The sequence below is a fragment of the Artemia franciscana genome, chromosome 3 (assembly GCF_032884065.1).
Source record: "Artemia franciscana chromosome 3, ASM3288406v1, whole genome shotgun sequence".
In the NCBI taxonomy this organism is placed as follows: Eukaryota; Metazoa; Arthropoda; class Branchiopoda; order Anostraca; family Artemiidae; genus Artemia; species Artemia franciscana.
This window is the reverse complement of record NC_088865.1, coordinates 23,194,680-23,201,482: the sequence shown is the minus strand read 5'-3', so window position 1 is coordinate 23,201,482 and position 6,803 is coordinate 23,194,680. Positions and strand designations below refer to the sequence as shown.

The following is a 6,803-nucleotide window of genomic DNA, read 5'->3' as shown; positions in this document are numbered from 1 at the left end:
AACTAAAAAAAAGGTAAAAAACTAAAAACTAAAAAAAAAGACAAATTCAAAAACTAATGTATATACAGACCGGGACACCGGGACACAGGGAATATAGATGACGACCGGGACACTCAAAGAGAGATTACAAACTGGGACACCGGGACACAAATGACGACCGGGACACAGGGAAGAAAAAAGAAAAAAAAACTAAAAAAAAGTAAAAACCAAAAAAACTAAAAAAAATATAAATGACGACCGGGACACAGGGACACAACTACAACGGGGACGCCGGGGTGCACAGGGGGATATATAAATGACGACGGGAACATAGGGAATGTTCGATTAGCAATCACCATCAACAAAGCTCAAGGGCAATCATTAGAATCTTGAGGTATAAATCTGAATACGGATTGTTTTGCCCATTGAGAATTATATGTTGCATGTTCAAGAGTTGGTAAATCTGACAATCTATTTATATTCACAGACAATGGGACAGCAAAGAATGTCGTATATTCGCAAGTTTTACGTAGTTAAAAACATATATATATATATATATATATATATATATATATATATATATATATATATATATATATATATATATATATATATATATATATATATATATATATATATATATATATATATATATATATATATATATATATATATATATATATATTTATATTCACAGGTGGGACATAGGGACACAACTACAATGGCGCGTAGTTGTAGTTGTGTCCCTACACCAAATAGGTGTAAGGGTGGCGCGAAGCGCCACCCCAACAGCTAGTATATATATATATATATATATATATATATATATATATATATATATATATATATATATATATATATATATATATATATATATCTATATATATATATATAAATAAGTTGTCTGTGGATCTGTGGATCTGTGGATCAGGTGACGTCACCTGAAAAAAACTGGATCATGTGACGTCAAAACTGAAAAAACTAAAAAAAGGCAAAAACTACAAAAAAAAACTAAAAACTAATAAAAAAAATAAAAAAGCTAAAAAACTAAAAAAACTAAAAAAGGCAAAAACTACAAAAAAAAACTAAAAACTAATAAAAAAGCTAAAAAACTAAAAAAACTAAAAAAAGGCAAAAACTACAAAAAAAAAACTAAAAACTAATAAAAAAAATAAAAAAGCTAAAAAACTAAAAAAACTAAAAAAACTAAAAACTAAAAAAAAACTAAAAAAAGGCAAAAACTACAAAAAAAACTAAAAACTAATAAAAAAAATAAAAAAGCTAAAAAACTAAAAAAACTAAAAAAACTAAAAACTAAAAAAAAACTAAAAAAAGGAAAAAACTGAAAAATAAGCTAAAATAAAGGTAAAAACCAATAAAAAACTAAAAAAAAACTGAAAAAACTAAAAAAAGGCAAAAACTACAAAAAAAACTAAAAACTAATAAAAAAAAGTAAAAAAGCTAAAAAAACTAAAAAAACTAAAAAAACTAAAAAAAGGTAAAAAACTAAAAAAAAATAAAAAATAAAAAAAACTAAAAAAAAGGAAAAAACTGAAAAATAAGCTAAAATAAAGGTAAAAACCAATAAAAAACTAAAAAGAAAAAAAGGAAAAAACTAAAAAAAATTTTCATCTAAAAAACTAAAAAAAACTAAAAAAGGTAAAAACTAAAAGAACTAAAAAAGAAAAAAATAAATGACGACACTCAAAGAGAAAGCGACCAGGACAAAAGGAATGTTCGATTAGCAATCAACAAAGCACCGGGACACAGGGAGTATAAATGACGACCAGGACATAAGTAAAAAAAAAAAACTAACAAAACTAAAAAGAAGGTAAAAACTACAAAAAAACTAAAAGAAAAAAACTAAAAAAAGGCAAAAACTACAAAAAAAAACTAATAAAAAAGCTAGAAAACTAAAAAAACTAAAAAAAGGCAAAAACTACAAAAAAAAAACTAAAAACTAATAAAAAAAATAAAAAAGCTAAAAAACTAAAAAAACTAAAAACTAAAAAAAGGTAAAAAACTAAAAGAACTAAAAACTAAAAAAAAATAAAAAAAAGGAAAAAACTGAAAAATAAGCTAAAATAAAGGTAAAAACCAATAAAAAACTAAAAAAAAAACTGAAAAAACTAAAAAAGGCAAAAACTACAAAAAAAAAACTAAAAACTAATAAAAAAAGTAAAAAAGCTAAAAAACTAAAAAAAATAAAAAAACTAAAAAAGGTAAAAAACTAAAAAAAAATAAAAAATAAAAAAAAAAATAAAAAAAAGGAAAAAACTGAAAAATAAGCTAAAATAAAGGTAAAAACCAATAAAAAACTAAAATGAAAAAAAGGAAAAAACTAAAAAAAATTTTCTTCTAAAAAACTAAAAAAAACTAAAAAAGGTAAAAACTAAAAGAACTAAAAAAGAAAAAAATAAATGACGACACTCAAAGAGAAAGCGACCAGGACAAAAGGAATGTTCGATTAGCAATCAACAAAGCACCGGGACACAGGGAGTATAAATGACGACCTGGACATAAGTAAAAAAAAAAACTAAAAGGAAGGTAAAAACTACAAAAAAACTAAAAAGAAAAAAAAAACTAAAAACTAATAAAAAAACTAAAAAATCTAAAAATCTAAATAAACTAAAAAAGAAAAAAAAAAGGAAAAAAATAAAGGAGAAAAACAAAACTAAAAAACGAATGTATATACAGACCGGGACACCGGGATACAAATGACGACCGGGACACAGGGAATATAAATGACGACCGGGACACAGGGACACAACTACAACGGGGACACCGGGGGAAACAGGGGGATATAAATGACGACCGGGACACCGGGACAGGGAATGGTCGATAGCAATCACCATCAACAAAGCTCAAGGGCAATCATTAGAATCATGAGGTATAGATCTGAATACAGATTGTTTTCCCATGGACCATTATATGTTGCATGTTCAATAGTCGGTAAACCTGACAATCTATTTATATGCAAAGACAATGGGACAGCAAAGAATGTTGTATATTCGCAAGTTTTACGTAGTTAAAACCATATATATATATATATATATATATATATATATATATATATATATATATATATATATATATATATATATATATATATATATATATATATATATATATATATATATATATATATCTATCTATATTCACAGGTGGGACATAGGGACACAACTACAATGGCGCGTAACTATTATGGCGCGTAACGACTTACGCGTGCGGGGGGGGCTTGGGGGGGGCGCGAAGCGCCCCCACCAACTAGGTGTTGGGGTGGCGCGAAGCGCCACCCCAACAGCTAGTATATATATATATATATATATATATATATATATATATATATATATATATATATATATATATATTCACAGGTGGGACACAGGGACACTACTACAATGGCACGTAACTAATATGGCACGTAACGACTTACGCGCGCGGGGGGCTTGGAGGGGGCGCGAAGCGCCCCCACCAACTAGGTGATGGGGTGGCGCGAAGCGCCACCACAACAGCTATATATATATATATATATATATATATATATATATATATATATATATATATATATATATATATATATATATATATATATATATATATATATATATATATATATATATATAATATGACTGACGTCATGCATGTTTATCGACTGACGTCATTATAAGGATTGAGCATTATGCCGTCATGAAGTTGTCCTTCGACTCACGTTATTTTCGTGGTCAAACATTTTTGTGGTCAAACATTTGACCCACATTTTTGTGGGTCAAAGGATTTATATATGACGTCATTATAAGTATTTAAGAAGGCCTTTCAAAGGGAAATTTTTAATGTATATGTTAAAATGACAGAAGAACCTACAATGGCAACAGCCGAGGAAGCTGCTCAAAGAGTCAATACCAAAAGGCTTGCGGCTAATAGAAAAAAGTATGAAAAGAAAACGTGCCGAGGAATCACAGGCTAATAGAGAAAGTATGAAAAAAAAAAAGCGTGCCGAGGAATCACAGGCTAGTAGAAAAGTATGAAAAGAAAGCGTGCCGAGGAATCACAACAACAGCGTGAAAACAGGCTTGCGTCTCAAAGAGAAATCACCAAATCAAAGCGTTCCGAGGAATCACAAAAACAACCTGAAAATTTTCGCCTGGCATTCAGGTACAGCCGAGTCGATGATTATAGTTTGAGTAGATGTGTTAAACTCGGGACCCTGTCTAAAAATTTGTCCCTTTTGCAAGGCCTTGAAATCTAATGGTGAAACAATGGGAATGTGTTGCGCCTCAGGAAAATTTAAACTTCCTCAACTGGCTGCACCACCAGAGCCATTGAAGACTTTGCTTACTGGAACTACGTCAGCGTTCTAATCTAAGAGTTTTTTGTCAAACATCAGAAAATATAACTCATGTTTCCAAATCACATCGTTTGGTGCCCAAATCGAAAATCAAGATCAAATTATGCCTACTTTCAAATTAAAGGGGCAAATTTATCATAGCGCAGGGTCCTTTCTACAATTCTCAGGCGAGAATCATAAATTTTTACGACTATACTTCATCAGTGATAGAAATTCTGAATTGAATGCACGTTGCAAAATTTCTCCCGACGTTGAAAGGACTATCGTTTCCCAATTGCAAAATCTTTTCCACGAAAATAATAATTTAGTGCGTCTGTTCAAAACAGCCATCGATTTGATGCCTACTGATACGCATAAAATTGTTATTTCCGCTGACAAAACGCCTACTGGCCAACATGTGCGTAGATACAATGCTCCAAATATCGACGAAGTGGCAATCGTTATGGTTAGTGATCAGTTTTACCTCGAGATTTTATTTTTCATAAGCGAAACGCTCAGTTGGTAAGAATTGCTGAAACTCATCGATGCTAGGATGCCCTACAATATCCTATTATTATTTGGGATGGAGCCGACGGCTATCACTTTAATAATAAATTGCAAGATCCATCCACTAACAAACAAACGGATAAGAAATGCAGCGCAATGCATTATTATTCCTATAGACTAATGATTCGGCAGGATGAAGACAATTATATTTAAAAATGCCGTCAATTGTTTCAATACATCCTTGATATGTATGCAAAAATTGAATCAGAACGTTTGCTATTTATCCGTCTGAATCAGACCAAGCTCCGCTCTGAACAATACATTCATTTGCGAGATGCAGTTGTAAATGACGGTAATACCACAAACGTTAGAAGATTAACGATTCGTCACATGCTGGCTGTCCCCTTCATATGCATGAATATGCTCAAGATGCTATTGCGTATGTTCGTCTCTATGGTCGTCCAGATTTATTTATTACATTTGGATAGAGGATAAGGTTGAATCGTTCACTCTTGAACTGGCTATTAATTCAAAAAAAATTTATTGCAAGTGAGGTTTATAAGCCACCAAGTGCTCGTTTGGAGGATTTCACGGAAGGATTTGTGATATTAATGAGAGCTGCGGTACCTAGCCAGTTAGATTTTATTTGTATGAGAGATTTTAATTTTGATTTGTATGATTTACATGCTATTAATCTTGATTTTTTAAATTTGATGGTTTCAAATAATTTATTTCCCCTTGTTGGGGTCTCGACACGTATAATTAGTCATTCAGCAGCTATAATAGATAACATTTTTGTTAGTTCGAAGTACCTGAAATCTAGTGCTGCTGATGTTCTGATATTCCATGTTCTGGTCATCTCCCAGTTGTAGCTTCTGTGCCACTAGTAATTGCCAAGGAGAAAAAGGTAGAAAAAAAGCAAATGGACAATTAATGTATGGAGATAGGCATTCTCGATGAATGTTTTCACATTTGTAGATAAATGCACGGGTTATCGTATTTTGGTAGCCTATAATGGTGATGAAGATTCTAGAGTGTTTTACAGATTATAGCAGACCATCCCGTACGGCTCCTCTGCTGAAAAAGAAGAATTTACGATCGATGTTACAGAAATTAAACAAGATACCCCCAAAGAGTTGTCGAAGCAAGAAAAGGAACGCATGCTAAAATATTAGCAATTGATGCAATCCAGAAACTTACAAAGAATCTTCTTGGAACAATAAAGAAAACCCTAGAAGACCAAGGTACAATTGTCGAGCTGAGATACCTGCTCCGAAGGGGCCACAATCATATCTTGAGACTCATGCAAAATATGAAGATGCTTGTCAAAAGAAAGTTGGGTTACTCGAAGAAGCTTAGTTTAAAATCGGCGGAGAAGCGTTTCGAGGAAAGTTTTACAAGATATTACTCAGGCCCTGAAGTCGTCAGCAGAACATCAGAGATACTGCAGTAGCTGCGATTTTTTTTTTTTTAGTTTCTTTTTTTTAGAAAATAGTGTGAGGGAGAATATTGTAATAGAACGGTGGAAAGAAAATAGCCAGTTCAAAATGCTGGAAATACTATCCACGTACGAATCTAAAGAAGTGCTATGCTTTAACGAGTGACAGTTATTGGACTAAAAGAAAAACCATCAACGCTGCTCTGGAGACCCTCATTATGGACCCAAGTACAACAGGCCTGATATGAGTGTGGAGGAAGGACTCATGTATACAACAAGACTATAAACGATCAAACTACTTTATGGTAGATGAATGAGAAGACAAAGGGACAATCTTTGAATGAACAATTGATTTATGAAAGAAGCGAAAAATGTAAAGTTCTTATTTTCTTTGGGTTCCTTCTGGGAAACAATTTACCAAGACAGGCACCATTGTAAGAGACATTAGTAGGGGCAGCAGTGACTATCCCTCAGCTGCGATGGTAAAGGGTAACCAATTAGAAGAAATAGCTCTTACAGCACACAAAATGAAATTAGGTAAGTCAACTATTA

General features: G+C 31.7%; 1 long non-coding RNA gene across 1 annotated transcript; it reads left to right on the top strand.

The window, feature by feature from the left end:
* The first annotated feature begins 951 nt into the window (after positions 1–951).
* LOC136024630 (uncharacterized) lies at positions 952–2,661 on the top strand. The gene is made up of 2 exons (XR_010616864.1): positions 952–1,810; positions 2,527–2,661. It is a non-coding gene; the product is annotated as an uncharacterized LOC136024630 (long non-coding RNA).
* Positions 2,662–6,803: the final 4,142 nt, after the last annotated feature.